At 41.0% G+C, this 26,298-nt stretch overlaps 1 protein-coding gene across 6 annotated transcripts in view; it reads left to right on the top strand.

Annotated features, from left to right (window-relative positions):
- Positions 1 to 26,298, top strand: part of OSBPL6 (oxysterol binding protein like 6) — a 197,277-nt gene that overhangs the window by 83,143 nt on the left and 87,836 nt on the right. For all 6 annotated transcript variants that reach the window (XM_037044372.1, XM_037044374.1, XM_037044373.1 and 3 more), the window contains exon 2: positions 11,578 to 11,759. The gene's annotated coding sequence lies outside the window, so the exon portion shown is untranslated. The remainder of the gene's footprint in view (positions 1 to 11,577; positions 11,760 to 26,298) is intronic.

The following is a 26,298-nucleotide window of genomic DNA, read 5'->3' as shown; positions in this document are numbered from 1 at the left end:
CTATTTTCTCTCCACTGTCTATGCTACTTATTCTCTGTACCTTCTCTCCCCCCACCTCCCACTTCCCTGTTGCTAACCCTCCATGTGATCTCCATTTCTGTGGCTCCCCTCCTGATCTAGCTGTCTGCTTAGTTTGCTTTTGTTTTAGGTGTGGTTGTTAATAACTGTGAATTTGCTGTCCTTTCACTGTTCATATTTTTATCTTCTTATTCTTAGATGAATCCCTTTAACATTTCATATAGTAAGGGCTTGGTAATGATGATCTCCTTGAACTTGACTTTATCTGAGAAGTGCTTTATCTGCCCTTCCATTCTAAATGAAAGCTTTGCTGGATAGAGCAATCTTGGCTGTAGGTCTTTGGGTTTCATGACTTGGAATACTTCTTTCCAGCCCCTTCTTGCCTGTAAGCTCTCTTTTGAGAAATCAGCTGACAGTCTGATGGGAAGTCCTTTGTAGGTGACTGTCCCCTTATCTCTTGCTTCTTCTAGAATTCTCTCCTTCATTTTAATATTGGCTAGTGTAATTATGATGTGCCTTGGTGTGTTCCGTCTTGGGTCCAACTTCTTTGGGATGCTCTGAGCTTCCTGGATTTCCTAGAAGTCTGTTTCCTTTGCCAGGCTGGGGAAGTTCTCCTTTATTATTTGTTCAAATAAGTTTTCCACTTGTTGCTGTTCCTCTTCTCCTTCTGATACCCCTATAATTCGGATGTTGGAATCTTTAAAGATGTCCTGGAGGTTCCTAAGCCTCTTCTCATTTTTTGAATTCTTATTTCTTCATTCTTTTCTATTTGGTTGTTTGTTTCTTCCTTCTGGTCCACTCCATTGATTTGAGTCCCAGTTTCCTTTCCATCACTATTGGTTTCTTGTGCATTTCTCTTCATTTCACTTAGTGTAGCCTTCATTTTTTTCATCTAATTTGTGAATAAAATCAACCAGTTCTGTGAGCATCCTGATCACCAGTATTTTGAACTGTGCAACCGGTAGATTGGCTGTCTCTTTGTTGCTTAGAAGTATTGGCTCTGAAGCTTTGAGCTGTTCTTCTTTTTGAGCCATAATGTTTTGGTCTGTTCGCACCTGACCAAAAGGGGCAGAGCCTTAGGTGTTCACTACGGTGGGGCAACCCAGTCGCTGGGCTGTGACACTGTATGTGGGGGCAGGGTTGGAGAGGGAGCAATGGCATTTACTCTGCTGTCTCTTGGACTTCAGTCCCCTTTGCCACTTCTCACAAGCAAATTGAGCCCTTCTGGTGCTGGTTCCTAGGTGGGTGGGCGGGCTTGTGTATTTTCTAGAGACCCTGTGGGGTCTCTCCAACAAACTCTCCTATGAGGCTGGGAGTCTCTCCCAGCACCTTTTCAATCTGTGCTTTTAGGCTTTATTTCCCATCGTTGGGGCCCTGGGTTGCTCAGTCTGTCTCGCTGCCCATATTTGCCTAGTTTATCTTCAGGTGAATGTGTGACTGCGGTTAGCCCCACACCACCTGTGCTCCCGGGTCTGGCAGCCACCGCCTTTTCCTGCCGTGACCCCTCTCTGCTGGGCACCAACTCTGCCCTTCTAACTGGTCTGGTTGAATCGTTGTCAGACTTCCGTACATTTCAATTTTCTGTCTGTTCTGGTTGTGTTTTTGTTTCTAAATCTTTGTTGTCCTTAATTTTGGTTGTGTGAGGAGGCACAGTGTTTACACCTACGCTTCCATCTTGGCTGGGAGCCTAATCCCTACAACTTTTGAGGCAGGTATTTTTATCTCCACCTTGCCAATCCCTCTCTTGGAATTTGTGGGCTCTGATACAAATCACATTCTCTGGTTCTTGCTTTTTGGTCCTTGGATATTTAGAGTTTAAGGCATAGTAGACATGGTGATTAAGGTGATCACTATATGCACAGGTCTTGAGAGCTCTTTATCCAAAGCCCAGAGGTGAGCAATAGTTTGAGCCTGTAGTTGGGGAAACTGGACCAGCTATCTGAAGATTTCTCTAAGTTGGAAATGTATTATCAGTTACATGAATGGGAGAGAAGCTTTTAATGCACTGCTGTTAGCAGTTGTTGCCAAATCACTGGATGGTAAATCTAAGTGATGGTTTCCTTGCCCTGGGGTAGCATGAAATTCTCATCTTTCAACTTGCTCCCCAAGAAACCAAGTTTTGTTGCAAAGCTCATCTGAATACACATACCTGTGTATTTGGTTGCGACGATCAGTCAGCAGTGAGCTTCAGCACACTTTAGCATACATCTTACGTACTTTGGCAAAAAGTGTGCGACCTGCCATGTGCAGATATGTCCGTGGTGGTGCAGCTGGGCTCACAAAAATGGAGCTGGTGTGGCTAGTGCCTTCAAAGACAGTCCAGTCTTGGAAAGAAAAGATACGTGTGTCAAAAATCTCTGATCACAATGGACTGAGGAAAGTCTAAGAGGTGCTAAGCGAAGACGATGGAAGAACCTGGAGAATTAGTTCTAGCTGAGCCATGGGAAAGGTCTCCATGTCATCCCGACAGGGTCTTAAAGGAAGGGTGGGGTTTCGACTTTGGAGATGTAGTGGGAAGAATGTTCTCCCTGGAGAAGACACACAGGGTGGGAGAATGTTTGGGAGACCTGCAAGAAGTTGTTTGGTAGAAGATTTCAGGAAGCCTATTGTGAAATATAAAGTTGGAAAGTTAATTGGATTAGATTATGGAGGACCTTTAATACAGGATAAAGAATTTGGCCTTTATTCTCTCTTTTACCTTAAATATTAACTCAAGGGTTTTAACTTAAGATATGACTCTTAAGTATGTTTTTTAATGAAGAGTAAAGTGATTATTTTGGCAGTTTGCTGCAGAGCAAATAATACTATTAAACAACTGCAGTGTTTGTAGTCAGAATGGCCATTGTTTTGGCTGCACTTTTCACTGGGCTGTTGCCGAATCTAACGCATAACCTGTCACTCAGATGAAAGTCAGCTACATCATTACATCGTTATTCTGACTCCTCCTTAGGGTCAGTGATGTTAGGATTATATTTCACAGGTTTTCGGTGGTTTTTTTAAATAAGTGGGTGGTGCTAAAATGCCTATGACTCCATTTCTCTGGCAAACAGACTGGTTTGTTTGAAAGTTGAGTCATTAAGCCTCTTTATCTGCCTTCCCAATTTCCTATTTAGCATTTCCCTCCATATTGAGTACTTGGTAGGCAGAGAGGTGGCTTATTGATTTTTTTTCCTACCAGGCATCTCTCTGGGTTTTTTCTATTCAAAGGAACTTTTTTAAATGTTTTATTTATTTATTTTTAGAAAGAGGGGAAGGGAGGGAGAAAGAGAGGGAGAGAAACATTGATGTGAGGAGGTGACAACAATTGGTTGTCTCTCAGTATGCTCCCTGACCAGGGACCAAACCTACAACCCAGACATGAGCCCTGACTGGTAATCGAACCAGCAACTTCTTGACTTGTGGGACATTGCCCAACTGACTAGGGCAACTGAGCCACACCAGTCAGGGCAAAGGAATTTTTTGAAGTACCACGTGGTGTTCCTTGGAACTCATCTGAGCTGATATTTTTAGCTATTGGAGGCTAATAGGAAAAAAATCTGAATTATATTAGGTAGGCTTGACACACTTATAAATTTATAAAAACAGTGCAGAGGGCCATCTTTGTTAGCATTCTCTGGCTTGTTAACTAACGCTTGTGGCTTGTGTGGCAGGGTCAGATAGTTTTGCCTTGTGACTCTCTCTTAGAACCCCTAGTCCTGGCTTCAATAAATAATAATAATAATAGCAAGCACTTACATAGTTTTAAGTGCTATACTTATAAACTCATGTAATCTTCAAAATAATCCTAGAAGGTAGTGCTGTTACTCTCTCCATTTTACAGATCCTGAAACGGAGGCTTGGAGAAGCTGTGTAACTGGCCTAGAGCCCCATTGTTGATAACCAGCTGAGCCAGGGTTCCGACCTAGGCATTTAGGCTACAGGGCCTTTAATCTTGATCTCATTAAAATTCAGGGACACCAATTAGGATGACCCTAGACTTAAGTAAACACAGTATGTGTCTAGCTATTTAAGGCTATTTATTTTGAAGTATGAAGCTTTGAATTTAAGAAATTTCAAGGTATTATTAGGGCATGTGTACAGAAACCAGAAATCTATTCAGCATCTTTTGTTGTCCACACATGGTTGTACATTTGCGTGAGGCTTCATGGGGCCTGAGGCCTGAGCCAGGATTTAAAGGGCTCTCAGGTTGTCGACGGCAGAAAAGAGCGTTCCAGCTACAAGGAACAGCATGTGAAAAGGCTCAGAGAGGTGAAATGGCATTCAGTGCACGTGTTCAAAGGAACACGTGATGTGCACTATTTCCGAAATGGGGTGGAAGACAGGAGTGACCAAGACGCAAGGGAAGAGTGCAGATTGTACCCTGCTGCGCAGTTTTACAGTCGTCCTCTCTGTTCCTTGGCCGACTTTGATGAAGGACACGCACAATTTTTTTGTATTCAATTTCAGAGAGTTCCCAGGGGCTCTGAAACTTACCAATAGGTCCTAGTCCCTTTCCCTCCAAGCAGTAGGGAATAATTGAGAATAGAGAGTAACACAATCGAATATATGCTTTAGGAAAGATGACTCTGATGGTCATGAAAGATGGCCTGGACAAGAGAATGATTGGAAGCCGAGAAATCAGGGGGCATATATCAGCACTCTGAGCCAGAGATCTGGCAACACGGGAGTAATGTCTAGGAAAGATGGCTGGAAAATAGAAGTGAGAGGACTCAGAGTGAATTGAATAGGAAGGTTGCAAATAGAATGATTCAAAGAAATTGTGGTTTCTAGCTTGGCTTAAGGATAGGTAAGGATGTCATTAACTCAGACAGGAGACAAGGAGAGGAAAGAGGCATGGGTAGAAAGATAATGGGCTTAATTTTTAGATTCTCAGAGTTTCAGGTGCCCATGATATATTCCGGTAGTAATGTCCAGGAGGCAGTTGGAAATGTAGTCTGAAAAAGAAGTTAGAATTGGAGAGAGGGCTTTAGCAGTCTCCGGCAAATGGTAAGTTGAAACCCTCAGAGTGAGACGGGGCCACCCTGGGGAAACCTAGAGGAGAGAAGCTTAAAAGGGCAAAGGAAGAGTATTCAGTAAAGCTGGCAGGGAGAACAGACTGGGGAGCAGCAGCGACATGATGCATTTGAGTGCTCCCTGTGGGCTGGGACTGTTCTGCACACTTTTTGTGCATTAACTTGCTCAGTCTGCAGACGCCTCCATGAAAGAGCTGCCTTTTGCACGGGGAACCTGGGGCACAGAGAGGTGAAGTCACTCTCATGGGGCTGCAGAGCTAGGAAGTCGCTTGCGATGGTACATTAGTGGTAGCATCATTAAGTTGACATAATTGAGTTGAGATAGTTTTTGTCACAACTCTTGTGGATTTAAATGTAGATTGGTAAGCTTTGATGATAATGTTACTTACTTCCCCCCATGCTCTATCTGGTCAATACAGTGTGATCATCAGAATTCATGAAGAAAGTATGATCTGAGACTTTTATAAATTTGCAAATTCTCTGGCTTTTTCTCATGTGAATATTCTGCCAAGATGCATGCATTTCTTAAATATATTATTACTTAATAACTGAAGTTTTCTTTGAAGTCTTCTCCCAATTAGTGAGCACTTTGGGCATTAAAGTACTTCCTGAAAATGGTTTTATGAGTCACACTTTCATATTTCCACTTAGGATATATGTTGGACTCTCTTAGCAGTGACCTAACACATCACAAACTCTACATTCGCCTTTTAACTTACCCCAAACTCTTCTTGTTTCCTTGAATCCATCACCTCTGTAGAATTTCTTCATTCCATTTTGTTTTCTCCTGTATTGCTTTACTAGCAGGGGAGATTTTCATTGGAGCCCATTTTCTGAGAGCAGTTTCTTTTTCCTCACTTCATCTGAGTTATGCACAATGAGGAGTGAAGAGTAATGAAACCATACCAACTTGCCACAGCTGGGCTATCTGTTAGGGCCGGGCTCAGCAAACCAGAGTCCAAGGGCCACATGTGGCCACCAATCCTTTATAAATAGTTTTTTTAAGTCCTCACCCGAGAATATTTATTGATTTGAAAGCGAGAGAAAGTGGGAGGGAGTGAGAAAGAGAGAGAAAGAAAGAAACATTGATGTGAGAGAGAAACACTGATCAGTTGCCTCCCGTATGCACCTGACCAGGGATTGAACCCACAACCTAGCTATGTGCTCTGACTGGAAATTGAACCTGCAACCTTTTGGTGTACTGGATGATGCTTTAACTACCTGAGCCACCCCACCCGGCCAGAGCTGTAAATAAAGGGTTATTGCAACACAGCCATACTCATCCATTTGCTTATTGACTGTAGCTGCTTACCTGCTACAATAGCAGAGCTTAGTAGTTGCATCGCTTGGTAGACTGCATGGCCCACAAAACCCTAGATATTTACTCAACTGGACCTTCACAGGAAAAAGTTAGTGACTCTTGCTCTATAGCATACCACTTTCAGAAGATTAAGGTATGTCCTAAGCATGCCTCCCATCCTTTAGAGCTAATGGTGTTCTTTCAATAAAAATTGTAATAAAATTTTATTCAGCTGAGTAATAAACAAGTGGTTGCTGAAATATTTGTTCTTTGGATATAAAACACTTATTACTTCTTTAAGAGATATGTAATCAGAATTATTACCTGTATAATCAAATCAGTCATCTGAATTTTTGTCAGTATTAACAAAACTGTTTACTTTGGGGAAAAAACTTCTTTGGATGTTAAAAAGGTATCATCCCTTCTTTTTTGTGTTTGGCCTTTGGGATTTAGAGAAATAACACACGTTCCCTACCATCAGAGAAATATGTGTCAAATCAAACTAAGTCAGACACAAACCAAAAAATAAGGAAAAGTCGACCGAGATCATAGAAATATAACAGGTTGAGGAAAACATGTTTTGTGTTGAGTAAATTATTTTAGTTAATTAGCACGTTGACCATATTTTATATTATTTCAGTCTTGTTTCTGAAAAAACGGATGTGCTTTATTTCCCTTTATTTTGATAGATATGTGAGGCCGGGTAGCATCACATTCTGCCAAAGATAAGGTCGTCTCTTGTCCCTCCCGGATGTCCCAGTGTGGCAAGCTGGAATTAATATTCTCATGCCATAGCTATCCATGGCACATTTTCTGCTTTTGTATCTTAACAAGATTATTCATGGTTTTTTTTACTATTATCTATGGCTGATTGCTATCACAAGCAATCAACAACAAATGAAGGGAAGAGCTTTGTTTTTATTGGTTATTACATTTTGGTACAATGGAGCCTCCGTTTTCCAACTTCATTCACTCCAGAAGGCTGTTGAAGATGCGGTTTGTTCAAAAACTGAATCTTACAGGTGACTGGTCACACAGGTATCAGCGTGAAAGGGTTGTTGGGTCGAGAACTGAAGTTTTGTTCTACAACTGACACCTTTTCCCCCCCACGAGCAACTTAGTCGAGAACCAAATTGTTCAAGATTGGAGACATTCAAGAACTGAGGTTTGACTCTGTCTTCCTTGGTGTCTGACTTAAATGTTTCTGTGTAATAACTGACTTATTGTTGAGTGGACAAATCAAAACTTAATGGCAAATATGAAAATTCTGTTATTGTGAATTTTAACTTCTTTGATATATGGTAACGCTAATGAGATAAATTATGGTAGCACTAATCAGATAAATGTCCAGGTTAAAAGTCAGGGGTTGACAAGAATACCCCAGTGTTTGCTGGGTGAAAGTGGCAGGGGTAGGTGTTTCTCATCTTCAGGAAGTTACCCAGCACAGCCTGTTTCCATGAACTCTCTTGGGTTGTAGCACTAAAACTGAATTCTCCCAGGACTTAGACACACTGTAGAAACTCAGTGTGTTTGGGATGGTCACAGGTAGAAAGAGAAAAGCCAATTTCTTGTCTAAACATAGCTGCCAGTGGGGAAAAAAGGCAAAATAATCATTGTTTTCACTCAGTCGATACAGTAGGCAAAGTAAGTAAGATCATGTTGAAAAGTGTCTTGGACTAGTTTTCTGGGAAAGCAATTTAGAATGTTTAACCCTAAGTTAAGACCCAACCTTCGTGGAAATGAATCAACGTTGAATCAAAGGCAGGGGCCACATAACATAGAAAATAGTCAGAAGTGTCTTGTCTCTTATTTTTATTGTGAAAGGGACTTTGCTGTGTAGACTGCTAACTTTGTATACTGCTTGTTTGGTTATTCTGGTTGTCTTTACTGTCTTTACCACTTTAAGAATCTTTCCTTTAGTATTTTACAGAGTGGCGGGGTTTACTTTATCTTACATACATTTTGCATTCTGTGCATTAACTTAGTAACTACCCAGGACAGTTGAGCCTTCCGTGGATACGGCATGTGCTCTGAGAGGCTTGAATAAGAAACAAGTGGAATGTGTGGGGAGTGTGCTGGACAAGAACATGCTGTACAATGGGCAGAATTCGGGCTGTGGGAGGATGAGTCACGCAACTTACAGGAAGAATTCTGTTGGGAAGATAATGGATCATTTGCTTCCTGAATGAGCCATTCAGAAGGAGCTGTTGCCAAATCACTGAACGCCCCTGATGATATTTTGCAGATATTCCTCCTGGAGTTGTGGTTGATAAGGAGACTTTGTTCGACTCAACCTGTCCAACCTTTACAACTTTTAGTTTATTAGTAGCTAAGAAGGAGGGTGTCGGGAGCCTTTTTGGTCTGCAAAGGATGTTGTTAAATTAGAACATGATTCTTTTTGTGTGTGTTCAGAAAAACCAGGTATAACTTTGGTTCAGGCATCAATTTGGTTATAGTTTTAAGAGGAAACAACCTCTTTTGTTCCCCAAGTTTATTTGTTAACAAGAGCTTTGAGAAGTTATCTTTCAGTGTGTTGTCCCAAGGTGTAATCAGACCGGGATTTTATAAGCTTAGTACCTTTGGACTTCTGCCCTGCACACAGTTTACATGCAAGGTAAAGCAAGACCCTGTACTGTTTCCTAATAGAAATAAAGTTTATTTGCCACTTGGTTAACTTCTTGGTTTTTAAATAAAACAATATATTAGTCACCTGGAAATTTGGAATTTGGGTGTGATAACATAAATCTTTCTGCCCTAATCAGGTGTTTCAAGCTGAATTGAAATGAATATTCCTAGTATTTCTGGCTTCAGTAACTCTCAGGGATGTTTGATTATATCTGAGCCATGTATTGATGGTGTGGTAATTTTTTATGCAGAGTCGTCGGCCCCCTCAAAGGCTATAGAAGGGACTCCACTTTATCATGGTTGTCTTTTTGAAAGTTGCACAGAAGGTCCATGTGAATGTTAATTATAGTCTCAGAACAAACCCAAACCCTTATTCCTTGGCATTGTGTACATACTATGTAAAAATGCATACTTTTGGCCTTGACCAGTGTGGCTTAGTGGGTTGGGTGTCTTCCTGCAAAATGAAAGGTCACTGGTTCGATTCCCAGTCAGGACACATGCCTGGGTTGCAGTCCAGGTCCCCAGATGGGGGCATTCAAGAGGCAACTGATCAATGTTTCTCTCCTCCTTTCTCTAAAAATAAATAAATAAAATATTTTAAAAGCACATACTTTTGCACAAAATGGAATAGATTGATTTCTTATAAAGTAGGTATAACTAGAAGCCTTGTAAATCCATATTTTAACTCACACGTGCTGTGTGCAGGGAACTGAGCTCTGGTCCCTGGTGCCCAGGGCCCACCCAATCTGGGTAGGGGAGGTAAGAGGGATAAGAAACACGTGTGACCAGGACCACCTCACACCAGTAGAACTGACCAAAGTGCCAGGTGCCATGAGAAGCTGCCTCTTTCTAACAGGGAAGATGTAGGAAGGAACTGAGAGTTATGGTTTTGAGCTGGATTTTGAAGGATGCGTAGGCAAAGAGTATGGGGAAAGGGATGACTGAAGTGGAAAATTGCTTCTTGGGCCAATGTGTGGTTTACATAGGCTGAAGACAGGACACAGTGTGTGTGACGTGTGTGTGACGGGGAAAGGAGAGGGAGTTCATTAGGTGTGGGTAGTTGTTTGTATCCACCCTGCCTTCTCCCTCTCCTCTGCTGTGGGGCCGGAGGGAATGGAGACAGAAAGGAAGCCTTCGTCTTACTCCGTGCCCCTCTCTCCTTCACCTTCTCCCTTGCCATTATCAGATGGTAAGAAGTTACGGAGAATGAATGGGCGTAGATGTCGGCAAAAAGAACTGCATTGTAGCAAGGGGATTCTTTCTCACATTTTTCTTTTATTTGCTTTTGTTAGTATTCTCACCTTTTCTAAAACTTGGCAGCGTCTATTACAGGAAAGAAAAAGGAAAGAGGTAGGTAGGAGAGTTTCGGTAGCCGACCGCTCATATTTGTTCTGCGTATAAGTAGATGGGGTTAAAGAACATAGATTGAGTAGTTTGCTAAAATTAAACAGATCTAATGCTGAGCATACAAAACTGATTGCGATGGACCCTAACCTTAGTTCTTCTATATCATCATCATAGTCACCGGTCAGATTTTATTTAGGGACCTACAGGATGCACGGATTTGTCGTACTGTATAGTAGAGATTTAAAAAAATTGTAGAGGTGGAGGGGGGTCTAGAAAGAAATACTTTTTCTTTTTTGCAGAAAAATAGTGCTTAGAAGAGCGTTCACAGCATAGGATGTTGGGTAGACATAAATCTTTTGCACTTTTATTAAGTCATAATCTTTCAGGATATGTATATGTATTTACTTTTTTTCTTCATAAGTAAAAAGAGGAAAATTAAAACAGAATGAGAGAGTAAGTTAGAAAAGTAATCCAATCTAGGAAGTATTTTTTATTTTTTTATTGTTGTTCAAGTACAGTTGTCTCCCTTATGCACAACCCCGCCCCCCAATCTCCTGCCCCCGGAGTCATTTCTAAAGCTTCCCTGGGAAGAGACTGGCCTGATGGGGAGGCTTGAAGGAACAACGGCTGACCAGGGAGAAACAAATTTAGCTTCTACTCTGGTTTCTTGTCAGGATTTTCTCTTTCTTTTTTTTCCTTAAAGTGAGCCTATTTTATCTTCTCATAAAATATTGTTTCCTTGCCTTCTGAGAAACTGTCTTTGATAGTGTGATCAGCTTTCTGCGACAGGCCCATTCTAGGAGTTAGGGCTACTACTCCTAATTCTAGAGCTCGTTAGAGACTGGTAAGGGGTCTTTATCAAGGCATAGGTATTGTCCCTCTATATGTATGTGATGAAACCACTTTATACCTACTGTTTTTAAAAACTGAGGTTTATATTCAGTTGGCGGGTTGATGGAAAATATACTTGTCCCCTTTTAGAAAGTATTTGCTATGCAAATTGAGAGTTATCTTATTCCACACTCTGAGTGAGAGCAAATGATCAATGTTGCTCATTGCTGAGGAACACAATGGCTGTGTCTTGGAGCTGACATAAGAATGGACCAAGGAGGTGGGAAGCTGAAACATCCCTATGAACTTCCTCCTCAGAAGATAAATCGGAAGGAAGCTTCTGATTGGCCCTACGCAGTCTCCCCCCAGTCCCCACCCCATCCTCCAGGGGCTCCTGAATGGCCTGTGGAGATGTACTACATGACTGTAATCTCTCTTTTTCAGCTTCTGCCCCTTGCTGCAAAACAGCAAGAGAAGGAAGTCAAGGAGCCACTCCTGCAACTTACCAGATAAGCCCAGCAGGGTCAGTAGAGTTTCCAGGAAAAAGCTGCAGCCATCTGAGGATAAACCACGTCACACAGCTTTTACCTTAAAGCCAACTTGAAAGAAGGATTCCTGGTTACAAGGTGAGCCAGGAGGATGCCAGCTTAAAAGCAAAAGCGATGTTGAATGAGGGGTTACTTAATAACAGCAGAATGTTAGTGAGGCATTACCAAATCACGGGAAGATGTTTCTGTATACCTTTTGTGTGCGTATCAGATCTACAAAACATAGTAATCCTGGTTATGTTTAGCCATCTGAGTAAAAAGTTCTGCTGTAATTGTTTTAAGGATAGCAAGTATTGTAGAAGACATGCCAAAGTATTCATTCACCTCTGTCTACCTGCAGTGTAGCATCAGGTGGAAATAAGACACTCCCCTTTTCTTCTTGAGTAAAGAACCTAGGGACCTAAGACTGAGAATGCTTTCTTTGTGTGCATTTATGCACACAAGCCTGCCTGTGTATGCATGCAGACATTCTTAAAATGCATTTATTTTCTTATAATCTTTCTGAGTGAACAGGTAGACAGTTGCCTGTTTTCTTTTTGCCCACCAGACTGAAATAACTAACATGATACAAGCAGTACTTACTGTGTGTGGGTACTATAAGCTCCTTGTCATCTTTGATATTTGCAGTTATTATTTTCAGAGCCACAGCACATGTGCTGTTTGACATCTTAGGCTCAGTGACTTCTGTCTTCACAATTCGCACTTACCCCTCCTCGTTACACAAAGCTTTCTGGGAGCCTGCCCCACTAGAGCTCTTGGAGAGGGTTTGTAACCTGTGTATCCCTCTTACTTGCCCTGGGAGGGGGTTGCTGGTGGTGGTGGTGATAGTTCAGACATCTGTAATCTGGGAAACGCTCCCAGGTATTCCAGTACCACTCCCTCCCTCTCCTCGTGTGGACTGGTCCCTCTCAGTAGGGCAGAAAGCAAAGAGCAGTGTTTTGGTGTAGTCCTTGTTATTCGAGAAGCCTTTTGTTTATTTAAAATTACATTTCAGAGCAGAGCTTGCAAACTCTGGCCCCCAGGGCAAATTTGAGACTATAATTGTTTAAACTTGTGAACAATTTCTTTTTTAAAATTGAATTAATTGCCAGCATTGTTGGACAGTCTGGGAACTTCACATAGAAAATCAGATACCTGGCTTCTTTTGGAAGATTAACTATCTGGTCTCATTACTATTCCAAGGGCTGAAGTTTGCTAAACTGTATCATTCCCTAAATATTTAATCCCATTAACCTTAGAGATTTATGTTACCTCCCTGGCACCTGCGGGCTTTTGTGGTCAAAATTCCTGCTTTAAGTATCTATTTCTTATTACACAAAGTCACTCCCATGTACTTTACACATAACGCTGTTAGTCTTTTTCTCTTCTGGAATTTTGTTATTTTCTTTAAAATGTATATACTCTGGGAATGCTCGCTTTCTGAAGTTAAGCTGACACCTGCCAGGCTTGCCTAGGAAGAAGGAAGATTCTTCCAAAATTAAATGGTCCATCGTTCTTAATCTGGAAATCTGATTGGTAATGATGAAGTGTGAATCATTCTTTCTGGACCTTGAGTTGTCCTTTCAGAGTCTGAGCTGTCGTGACTAAGGTTTCCATTGCCTGATTTGACTATCTTGGTCCCAGGCAGGTAAGGCAGATTCACTGTGGTGGCTTTTTGTTTGAATGACACTTGTACGGATTTAGCGTCCCCTTTTAGCACTCATTCTGGACACCACAGAGATTCAGCCTGCAATGTGTATGCTGCCTATACACGCAGGTCTTGGACATTGAGGAGTCTCCATGGGATCAGATGCACCCTCAAGCACAGTGGGCCGTGGTTAATTATAACACTTCTCCTTCCCCATCTTGGGTAACTATATATTATTGGGAACTGAACTACTTACAGTAATGTTTCTGCCACTTTGATATTGAATCAAACTTTTATATAATAACAAAGTGCTTCAGTCATGAAAGCATTCCAGATCACAGGGTCCTTGTGGGCATAGCACTGCTCTGCCTGCATTAGCTAAATCATCGTTTACAAGTGGGAGGAAGCTGACTCTGTCTCAAAACAGTTCTTATCCCAGCAACCCATTTAAGTTCAAACAGGTAGTGCATGTTACTTAAGCAGATTTCAGGCCTCGGGATATCCATTTTTAGTGTTGAAGCAAACAGGAAGGAAGGCTGGCTGGGTTAGATGTTTATTTCAGGTAGTTTGCTCTCCTTCTGGCTGCATTGCTTGGCTCTATCTCGTGGAATCTCTCGTCAGTATTGCCTCGGATCTCCTGATACTTGACCCCATGCAAAGATGAAATGTACATGAGTCCTTTTGACGATCAGGTTTAAGTTCATGGAAATAAAGTAACTGGAAATTTGTTTCCATGCATTTGCTGGGTTGTAAGAAGGAAATTAAACTCTTCTTTAAAAGGAAAAAGCAGGTGATCGGTACCTCATTTCCTTAACAAAATGTGTCTATTTTTATTATTCTTTTGTCATAGGAATTAGTTTGTATGCCTGTATACTCAGAAATGCTTTCAGAAAGCCCTTTTATCTTTTTTTTGGAGTTCCTATTATCAGCCTCACATTCCATTTCACTTAAATCCCTGAGAAAGGTTAATTAGGACTGAAAAAAATGGAACCAAACTAGGAAGTGCTTGGGAGCCATTATTGACCTATAAAACAGGTAGAAATGTGGTAAGAAAGGTAAATTCAGAAAATCAGCTCACCAGTCAGCCAGTGGTAATAACATGGTTCTGCAAAAACTGAAGAGGATAAAGAGTACTGAACCCCCGTGTGAAAAGGCAGCCAGTGTTTATACTTCTTTTTATCTGTTTCAAGGATCATGAGACACATCCCTCGGGTAGTGGAGATGGAGAGAATAGCCAACGAGAGCTGGCAACGCAGATGCCATCTGACCTGCCCCATCCTCCTCCTTGGCTGTCCCTCCTTCTCCGTCTCTCGGGTTGAAGGGAGTCTCTTCTGTTCAAGAGGCACCGAACTCTGAACAGCTGCAGGGGCTGAGAGGGAGGTAGCAGGCCCATAGCCAGCCCTTCTCTCCCAGAAGGAGGAGTGAGAAGGCATTGACGTTTCCTTCTCAGTCTATTGAAGAGATTGAGAGCAAGGGACCAGGAAAGAATTTGTCAAGATGTAAACGTCGTGCACTGGACCAGCTCTCCCCTGGGCGTTGTCTGTCTCAGTCTGGTGGGTGGGGTTTTAGAAAAATGAGTCACCTAAACCTCAGAAAGATTTAGGCCAGATTTGAAAAATAAAGTATATGTTAAGTGCATATCCAGTAAAAATAGAAATGAAGGAGTAATTAAGGGAAAAAAGGATAATATTACTCATGTTGAAGGTTTCATATGTAAGTAGTAGGAAAAAGGGGAGATTTTTGTTTTGTTTTGCTTACGAACACTTTTGATTTTTTTATTAAATTTATTGAGGTGACATTGTTTAATGAAATTATATAGGTTGCAGGTGTACAGTTCAATAATACATCTTCTGTATGAATTGCATGTTCATCATCCAAAGTCAAGTCTCCCTCCATCACCATTTACCCCCCTTTACCCTCTTTTACCTCCCCAATACCCTTCCCCTCTGGTAATCACCACACTATTGTCTGTGTCTGTGAGGTTTGTCTTTTTTTCTTAATCCCTTCACCTTTTTTATCCAGCCCCTAACCTTCCTTCCCTCTGATAGCTGTCAGTCTGTTCTCTGTATCTGTGAATATGTTTCTATTTTTGTTTATTAGCTTTTTTGTTCATTGATTCCACATATGAGTGAAACCATACAGTATTTGGCTTTTCTCTAAAGGGCTTGTTTCGCTTAGCGTGATGCTCTCCAGGTCCACACACGATGTCACAAAAGATACGATTTTTTTCTTTTTAATGGCCAAGTAATGTTTCGTTGTGTAAATGTACCACAGTTGTTTTATCCACTCATCTACTGATGGACACTTGGGATGCTTCCAAATCTTGGCTATTGTAAATAATACTGCAGGAATTTTTGGTTTTTTAAACATTTTTCATTGTTTTTGGTTTTCTTCCTAGTTTTTTTAAAAGATTTTTTTATTTATTTTTAGAGAAAGGGAGGGAGAAAGAGAAGGAAATAAACATCAGTGTGTGGTTGCTTTTCACACACCCCCAGCTGGGGACGTGGCCCTGACCAGGGATTGAACTGGAGACCCTTGGGTTCGCAGGCCAGCATTCAATCCACTGAGCCACACTAGCCATGGCTTCTTCCTAGTTTTTAGAAAATACCTTTCATTTGGAAAAATTTCAAATTTATACAAAGTTAAAGAGAATAGTCTGGTGAACTCCCAGGTGTACCCGCCCAGATTCATTGACCCCTTTCTGGGTTTCCTCTGAGGTTGTAGAGGTAGACGTGTCGTAATAACACTCATGCTCCAGTAAGCATCTGTTACTGTGCACATTTTCTGCAAAACTGTAGTCCCATTGTCATACCTAACAACGTGAATAGTAACCTTTGATATCCTTTTCGCCTTATTCCATACTCAGATGTCTCTATCACATTTCCCAAAATTGTCTTTTATAGTTCATTTATTTACATCAGATCCAAAGTATATACATTTCATTTGGCTATTGAGTCTTTTCTGTTTCTTTTATCTAGAGTGTTCCTCCTTTTTCAAGGCATTTGCTTATTGAAGAAACCAAGCCACACGAGCAATAGAATGATCCGCGTGCTGAGTTTGGCTGATTGTTGTTTAACCTTTGTCTCTGTCACCCAGATTGTTAGAAACTGCAAATTATATTTAGAGGCCCGCTTGGATCTGGATTCTGCTTTTCGGTGAGAATTCTGCATCCATGGTACCTTACGTCACGTCACCTCAGGAGGCCTGTGCAGCCTTGTTCCCCTACTTCAGTGGTGCTCAGTTTCAACAATAGCTTCAGGAAATAATATTCAGGATTTGTTGTGAAGTTTCCCTCATCAGTTTTTTTCATTAGTAATCGTTGTCTGAATACATTATTTCATCAGCGGTTGGAAACGTGGAGGTTTCTCCCGCCACCCCAGCCTATCATTCCTTCTACATTAATTAGCTGGAATTCCTCTGTGAGGCCCATTGCTTCATCAGCTTTATGACATTTGACCCTGGTGTTCGGTGACAGTCACACAGGAAGGACAGAGTAAGTACTTGTTGCTTCCATCTGAGTGGACGGTTTCAGAGGCGGTACCTCAGTTTCTGCAGAAGGTGATCAAAGATGTCTCTTTGTTGTTTATGGGAAGAGTTCCTCTTTTTCTTGAGTGTTATTGTAAATTCATGGGTTTTTTTAAAAGAATATTTATATTTTAGTGAGTTGAGGTGATTTTTCTCCTATAAACAAAGCGTTTTTCCATGGGGAGCCCTTTCAAATGGCTCCTGTATCTACATGCAGAAAAGAGAACTTACCATAAGTGAATCACAGGGAATTGTCACGCACTGAACATTCCTAGAGAATCAGCATCTAGATCAAGATGCAGAGCCTTGTGGAGCTCCTCTGTCCCATTAGCGTCTTTGGCCCTGCCGCTTGGTCCAGCCGGCCGGCCCAAACTCCTTGTGCCATCGCACAGTTTGGGAGTCAGCCATCCAGGAGCTCTGACGCCTGGATGAGGAAAGTGGAGTTCAGAAACTGCAGTCTGGACATTGGGACTGCCTGGTCTTATCAGCTCTTTCTCAAGGGACATGGTAAGAATAAATATAAATAAATACACACACACACACACATTACATATTTCATATATAAAAATATACATATATATTTAAAAATAAAAATTTAGGAGTTCATACGGAGTTTTCCAAGTTAAATTTATGGAATGTTAATATTGATTTTATATTTGTATCTGTTTTTTCTTTCCCTGAAAATCTTGGTTTAAAATGACATTCACAGAACTTATTTATTAAGTACATCAAATACTTTCAAATGAATAACTCCACATTAATACTACTAATTGTTTTATTTTCATATAGAGAAAAAATGTAATTTTATTTACCTTTCATTATTATCATTATTTTTTCAAAATTTATGCATACGGTCAGAAGATGAGTTTTTCCCTCAACTCCATTTTTGTGTCAATGTGGATATGTTTCTTGGCAGTGAGATTCGGCCTGTTAAGTCCTTCGTTCACCAGACAATTTGAGTTATTTGCAACTCATTACATCATAAGCAGGAGACCTCCAGAGGTGACAGCGGGATCATTGTTCCCTCTGGGTGACGGGCTAATTTGTGCCTCGGTGAGTGCAGGTGTTAGGGCAGGTGCTAGCGTTCACCCCCCTCACAGTGCAGGGCCGGAAGGAAGCAGAGGTGCCCAGCACTGTTGTTTTCCTGCCTCGTTTCATTTGATAAATGGATATTCCGTGGCTGCTCACTTTGGGCTGACGTTTTTTCACCTTGGTTGAGTGATCCGGTACTTTGATTTTGGGATACATTTTATAGCATTTGACTCTCGGAGAAACGTCAGAAGAGTTCATAGAGAATATGGACGTTGGCCGCCTCTCCCTTTCTCCCCTCCCTCCCTTCCTGCCGTCTACCCTTCGTTCCTTTTCCCCATGATCAGGTCGTTTTTTGACAGAGAAGCAGACTGCTAGTGACGAGAGAGAGCAAGGAAGGCTGCTTCCTTCCTCCTTTACAATTTTCCACCTGTTTTCCTAAAATGTCTCATTCCCAAACCACAAGATTGGGATCCGGTATTTGTGAGGTTTTGTTAAAATGTGTTTCTACATATGCAAGAATGCTTAATACTTCATTAGGCTAACTTTGAGGGTGATTTAAGATGTTATTGACTTTTTATTTTATTGGTTTTTCACATTAAATGAATAATCCTGGGAAATACTGTGCATAGTGAACCAACAGTAGAGACCTACTTTGAAGAAACCTGGCTTTTGGATAACAAGCATGTTTCAGAAGCAGCACATCCAAGTGCTGCCCCGGTGAGAAGGTGGTTAGAGATGTCGGACTCCAGCTCACCTAGTCCAGCGTCTCCAACCACCTTGTCACCTTGTCATCTCTCCCCCAATGTCAGCTGTGTAGACTTCTAAAGGTTTGAAATTTCAGAAACAATGGCAATGTAAATAGATGTGTGTTTATCATGTGTCCGAGGTCTCCCCTGCTATGTCCAGAGTGTTCCTCACTCATGTAGGCGTTCTTTCACCCGCTCACTCACCCAGAGAAGTCTATTGAGAACCTCTCAGTCTGCGCCAGGCACTGCTCTGGCCCAGGGTTGGAACAGGGAGCGCATGAAATATCATAGGCGAAGTCTCTAGGGATAGGCAATAAACCAGTAAATTCAGCGTGCAACTACTGAGGATGAGCAGTGCCGTGAAGAAAATGAAAATCTTTGCTGGAAAGGGGACAGAGTGTGTGCCCATTCTGAGGTGACGCAAGCCGAAAACTGAAGGGTGCTTTGCTGACTAAATTCTCGTGTTTAGAATACTGAATTTGAAAGTACTGTGAAGTTTATTTATTTAAATAATGACTACAGAGTTAGCATTGGCATTTACTTCCCAATGTCTAGGTTTTTTTTCAACTGGCACTATAAATAGTTAAACCCCGAGATTCAAATTTCTTGTTTTGTCAACTTCTGAAAACTAGAGAAGCCCTGGGTAAAGGGAATCTGAGAACTCCTTAGAGTTTATTGTAACTTTGCTGTAGACCTAAAAAGTATTTCAAAATAACACATTTAAAGGAAACAAATTGGTGAAGAAATAGCAAAAAAAATAAATAAACCAACTTGCAAATAGAGGTAATCTACATTAAAAAATTTTTAAATGCATGCATTTTCTTAAAACACTCTTGGACTGGCTAGGAAATTATCCTTCAGGTGGAAAGTAGCAAATCTTTTCACCTGGGCTTTTAAGGCTTTGAGTGAAACTGGCACCACAGATAAAAGAACAGGGCCCAGCTGGTAACCCTTTGCACCTGCTACTGCTCCAGGTGGGCTTGTTTTAACAGAGTGCACCCCCCACCCCCGACCCCCATCCTTCCTCCAAGTTGTTGATTCACTGGTATGGATGAGCTCAAGAAATTTCATTTGGAATAAGTTCCCAGGTGACATATTGATCTGGGACCTGCAGCAGAACTTCTGTGGCAAACAATTAGTACTGGCTTTTTCTAAGTTTGGGATTTGGGGAGAAGTAGCTTTGTTCATCCCAGTTCAATACCAACTGATGTTTTAAACCGTCCTTTGAATCCCTTACACTTCCACATACTGTCTTTGTGATGGGACTCACCAAGGACCCAGTGGCTTTTTACCGCCCTTGTCTGCTTTCCAGTCCCAGATTCTGTTGCTGTTGTCTCTGGTTCTCACCACTCTGGGAGGGGTTTGCTTTTTATAACAAGTCCCTTTTCTCTTTTTTTTTTCAGTGGTGTTTTGAAGTGAAATAGATCCCACATTCACTCTTCCAGCTTTATCCCATTATGTGTGTATATTTTGAAGTAATTTTTTCTTTCTTGATCTCCACAAAATCCCATGAGGCAAGTTGAGCACAGAAGTATCTTCCCCTCATTGAAGAAGTGAAGACCCTGAGACACAAAATTGTGTAACCTGCTGAAAAAGGAACGCTTGGGTATTTTTTTTTAAATCCTTGCTTGAGGATATGTTCATTGATCTTAGAGTGAGACAGAGAGAGAGAGAAAGAGAAACATGGATTGGTTGCCTCCCATATATGCCCTGACCAGGGGTCGAAGTCACAACCTAGGTATATACTCTGACCCGGAATCGAACCTTCAACATTTTGATGTATGGGACCATGCTCCAACCAACTGAGCCACCTGGTCAAGGCTGAAGCTCAAACTCAAGCTTTCTGGTGTCCATTTCTTTGCTAATTATAGTGTACCATGAATATGATACTCTTTCTGGACCTCAGATACAGCTTGTTAAGCCATCAGGACCCCTATTCCTTCACTTTATATCATGTCTCAAGTGTTTTTTTAAAGATTTTACTTATTTATCTTTAGAGGGGAAGGGAAGGAGAGAGAGAGAGAAATATCGATGTATGGCTGCCTCTTATGCGTCCCGTGCTGGGAACTGACCTGCAACCCAGGCATGCGCCCCGATTGGGGATCAAACCTCCATCCTCTGGTTCGCAGGCCCGAGCTTAATCCACTGAGTTACACCAGCCAGGGCTCAAGTATTTTTGATATTTAAATAATCTTAGTAAGTGTATTATTTGATGAGTGTCCTCTGTTTATGTGTAGGCTATATTTTCAATGATAGGCCACAGAATCCATTTAAAGACATAAACCAGTACATTAGTTTCTATTTTGTATATTGTTGTTAAATTACACATTTTTTTCTCCAAATACTCTTGTCCCTGGATGGAAAATTTGCAAAACTTTTTTATAGGGGCTTTGAATAAAATAGTGTTATAGACCAAATCAGTCTCAAAATTGATATTCCTGAGACTTGAGTGTCCTGCCCCTGACAATAGGCGACACTCTGGGGAGTACATAAGGTGTCCCCAAGTCTGTTGTCCCTCAGAGAAGAGGCTCAGGAGAGAATGCTTAGTGACAGTTAGCATGTTACACGGATCATTGCATTGACTTCTCACAGCTCCATGAATGAGGTGTTATTATCCCTGTTTCATAGGTGGGGAAACGGAGGCAAAGAGAGATTAAGAAAATTGCCTGATGTTTCATCACGAGCGAACAACCAGCAGAGCTGGGATTGGCTCTAAACCCAAGCCGTTTTTGGTATTTTTTAGTAAAGGAAGATGAAAGGAAAAAACACCACATGTTATATGTAATGGTGTACTAGTAAATGTTTAAAAATAGGCTGTCTCTCAAAAAAAAAAGCATTAATTTGCATGGCTGATTTTCAGTTCCCAAGAGGATGTCTCTGAAGGCTGAGCTAGGGAGGGGCGCACACAGTTGTCCCCTGAGCTGGTGCACGCCAGCTCAGCTCAGCCCAGCTCAGCTCAGCTCACTGCTGGAGTGTGTGCAGATCGCCACACCTCAGTTCACTGAGTTCACAGGGCTGGAGACCTGGGCCTGGCAGTAGATCCGCAGTTCTTGTCAGCTGTTCCTTCCCTCATATAACAATGAATAAGCATAATTGAAACCAGTGCTTACACTGGATGCCAAAGCAAGTAGAGTTATGGGCACCCTGCTATGTAAAGGATTGCATAACCATTGCTATTCTGGAAAGATGACAGTTTTTTTTAAAAATTGCGATTAGGGTTCCTGACCATGAAATATCTGTGATTAGGGAGATAACGGCTAGTAAGTTAGGTAGGTGGCAGGTGCAGTGATTCTGTGCATCCAGGCTAACCCATTAGTGGTGTTTTGAAAGGATTACACTGCTGCCTGCTGCCTCTCTTTCTATTCCTAATGTACTTCTCAGCACCAGGGAGAACAGAACCTGGTAATGGTCCCGGCCTCTGGAGTACCATTAGCAGCCCGCGGAGAGGGGTCTTTATTTGAGAACAACCCAGAGGTTTTCTTTTGGGAGTATTGAACTCTGTGCAGACTTTCTCTCCAGCTGGCTACCAAACAGATAGAGAACTCTAATCTGCAAATTGTTTGGATTAGTTTGGGTTATCTTTGAGCAAATAGAGTGGAATCAAAAACTGACATGAGGGTGGTTCTCTACAGGCAGCTTGTGAGCACAGTCGTCTCTCCTTAGTGGGTCTGATGCAGGACTTTGGTCTTAACCTAAATGATAAGCCTGGTAAACAGTGGGCATGGTTTTTGTGGCCCATGACATTGGCGACAATAATGAAAGTATAGAGTCCCCACCCTCAAAAATTGTACAGAATCAGAGCAAATAAACAAGGGTATAGTGCTTGTTCAGTAATATATATGCATAAGTATAGAAGGACTACAAATTAAAGTCACAATTCTGTCTAATAGAATAGGGAAGATTTTATGAAGAAGATGAAACCTAAGCAAAATTAGTGTAGTATTAATGCCTGCATGTTATAAAAGTAATTACAGCTGATAATACAGGAACTTTTTATTGTAAAATATACATGAAATTTACCAGTTTAACTATTGTTAATTGTGTAGTTCAGCAACATTGAACATGTTCCCTTTGTTCTGTAACCATCACCACTATGGTCTGAATGTCTGTGTCCTCCCAAAATTCCTGTGTTGAAATCCTAATCCCCGAGGTGATGGTGTTAGGACGTGAGGCCACTGGGAGGTGATTAAGTTATGAGGGTGGAGCCCTCATGAATGGAATTAGTGCCCTTATAGAAGAGACTTAAGAGATATCCCTGTCCCCTTCCAGCCTAGAGGACACAACAACCAGCTGGCCATCCGTGAACCAGAGGCAGGCCATCACCAGACACTGAATCTGCTGGCGCCATGACCCTGTACTTCCCAGGCCCTAGCACTGTGAGAAATTAATGCTTGTTGTTTATAAACCAGAGGGTCTGTGGGGTTTCATTCCAGTGGCCAAATGGACTAAGACAGCTGCCTTCCATCTCCAGAACTTTTTCACCTTCCAAACTGCAACTCTGTGCCCATTACACATTAACTATGCATTCCCTCCCCCTCATGGCCCTGAAAACAACCCTTCCACTTCCTGCCTCTATCAGTGTGACTGTTCTGGGTACTTCAGATAAGTAGAATCATATAATACTTATCCTTCTGGCTTATTTCACCAAGCATAATGTATTCATGGTTCATCCATGTTGTACCCTGTGTGAGAATTTCCATGCTTTTTACGTAATATCTCATTGTATGAATATAACACGTTTTGTTTTTCCATTTGTCCATTCACAGACACTTGGGTTGTTTTCACCTTTTGGCCATTATAATAAATAATGCATCTATGACTATGGGTGTACAGATATCTTTCACATCTCTGCATTCAGTTCTTTTTCATAAATACCCAGAACTGGAATCATATGGTAATTCCATTTTTAATTTCTTGAGAAACTTCTATACCATTTTCAACAGCAGTTACCATTTTGTTTCCCCACCAGCAATCTAATGTGGTCATTCGGGAACATTTTTCACCTCAGCCGTTTCCTCTGTTGCAGCCAATTCTTCCACATGCCCCAACTCAGTAGGGAAGCTGTTGTTTTGACAGAAAATTGCTCTAGAGGGTGTGTGCTGTTGGTGCCCCAGTAAAGGTTCACACACTCACCATGTGAATTGTTATTGAAGGTCACGAAGCAGAGGCAAGATCTTTTGGTATGTCTCACTGCTGCTGACTCTTTGCACTCTGCCGGCAATCAGTACCTGTTAGCAGTCGTGGGAACCATATTTCCCAATGTTATTTTTCCTGTTAAAATGCGAATTAGGACATTGCCAAAGCCTCCTTTCAAAACATGTCAGCTAGGGTCAGACACAAAGTGATGGCTGAAAAGGGGCTGGCAAATCCTAGGAAATTAGCACTGGTACAATTATTCGATGATGGTATTAGAATGACCTTGTCAACAATCCGTGACAGAAACTTCTTTCGAAATCAAATATCCTGAGATCCCATTATATTAAATATGTTGTACAGCTTTTATGCCCAGGAATTTTTTTAAACCTGTACTGTTAATAATTGTTTTAGAAATATAAACTCACCAGGATATCTTTTGATAATGTGATGAAAGCCATTGAATATCTCCCTAAGAAAATATAATGCATGTATATCCAACACTTCCCATATTTCTGGGGTTTAAAGAATGTGCTGAACCTGTTCAGGTCCCCCAGATTAAGAAGCTCTGTAAATTAGTATTGTATGTCATCAGTAATATACCATACTCTAAAAATTTGATTTGTTGCTCAGTTTATTCATTAATTTATTAGTAAATCAAGGGTAAAGCATAGTGAAAGAATTTGCCACAGGGGCTTTGATGTCAAATAGACTTAATAAGCTTTCTCATCCCTACTTTTCTTATCTGTACACTGAATAACAGGAGAGTTACTGGGCGTGGATGGGAAGTGCCTGGTGCACAGAAGGAGCCTGCCATGTTTATCAGTATTTTCTCCCTGACAGGCTAGGGAATGCTGGGAAGGAGGTTATGGTAATCTCTTCTTGGGACTTTGACCTCAACTAATATTCTTGATGTGCTCTTTTATTACTCTATAATTTTTGAAAGGCCATTTATGCTTTGTTAATTAGAAAATTAATAGATGTCCAGAGAAGAAGGATTACATCGGGAAATAGTATAATTGGTAGTTTGGTTGTTCGGGATGAGAAGTATTCCCTAATCTATTTCCAAGAACAATTTTTTGAAGACTCAGTTCTGAACAACTCATTGTATAATGCCCACTAACCAACAAACCTGAAGCAGGAGGAGAGAGTTGGGCCATATTCCTGGAATTAAAGTACAAAACCATACCAAGTTCAAAATTAAAACTAGATTGGAAAGTATATATAGTCACTAAATCCAGGGCCCAATGTCTTCATTAGAAAATACATCCCCTCAAATTATAGTTTTTAAATACGGACATTATCACGTTATAACTCAACAGAGATTAGTGTGGCATTTGAGAATTCCTGATTTAAGCTGGTTTTCAGGACATTTCCATATGAAGTTACCAATAGGTAAGTAGAACAACTCTTAAGTTATTGAAGAAAACTAGAAGCAATGTGACCTAAGGGAAGTAAAAACCTTTGGTGTTACAAGACTGTTACTTATACCTATAAGTACAAATACCTATAGAAATACAAATGTCTAAAGTATAGTAAGGAGCTATTTTTTGCCCTCTTGAGCCAAGTCACGTCTTTGGCATAGTTTTAGGTAATCTGGACGGCAAGAAGTGATTTCCCCATATATCATTTGAATTGAAGAAATACATGCCAGTCACTCGGGAGCCTGGCTCCTGCTCCTCCTCTGGCGGCACAGCCCCACCTGCCTCTCATAGTAACACTACCCTAACTACAAGGGTATTGCTTTGGGGAAATGATGTGAACTTAGTACTGTACCCATATTTGAAAACTTTATAAAACCTTTAGAAATAAAAAATCAACCTTACAAAAAGAAATACATAATTAACATTGCCTTTTTATTGTCATTTTAAAGGTATGGCTGCTCCTTAATAGTTTATGAAACCCATGTCTCTCTTTTGTATGTTTTGTCCACGGCTTTGCTTTCCATGGTTTCAGTCGCCTGGGGTCAACGGCAGTCTGAAAATAGTAAATAGAAGTTCCAGAAACAAACAATCCAGAAGCTTATACTGCATGCTGTTTTACAAGTAGATGATGACACTTGAATTAAAAGTGTGAAGGTTAACTTTTTCTTGCTCTTTTTTCTGTTTGCAAGCTAATTTCCTCAATTTTATCTTTCTGATCTGTGTATGACTAGATTTTTCTGCAGAATCATTCTGTGCTTCACTAATATCGTTTTCATTCTTGCTCTTAAATTTGGCGTCATTATTTGTTCTCTCAGTTTCTTACCTATGCCAATTGCCATTGCATCTGAGTCTGTCTCACCTCTTGTATGAACACTCTACTTTTCATAAAAATGTTGTGCACATGTAAAGTACTTGTGTGCTCCAAAGCTACCTCTATCTTTTACTAGAATTAGCATGACAAATAAGCCCTTTGTCTATCTCTTGCACATAATAGTTTTCTCTCCTTTGGGGGGATAATCTTTCATTGTGTTTTATGGACATACTTGTTTAAACATTCTTCTTTATGGGAGATCTGCTCTTTGTTGAAGGATTATCTGTGCCAGTTACCCTTGGCGCCCTTCATGTTACTT

Source organism: Sturnira hondurensis, unplaced genomic scaffold (genome assembly GCF_014824575.4).
Source record: "Sturnira hondurensis isolate 20B ecotype Veracruz unplaced genomic scaffold, ASM1482457v3 Scaffold0004136, whole genome shotgun sequence".
Taxonomy (NCBI): Eukaryota; Metazoa; Chordata; class Mammalia; order Chiroptera; family Phyllostomidae; genus Sturnira; species Sturnira hondurensis.
This window is presented reverse-complemented; position numbering and strand designations above follow the sequence as displayed.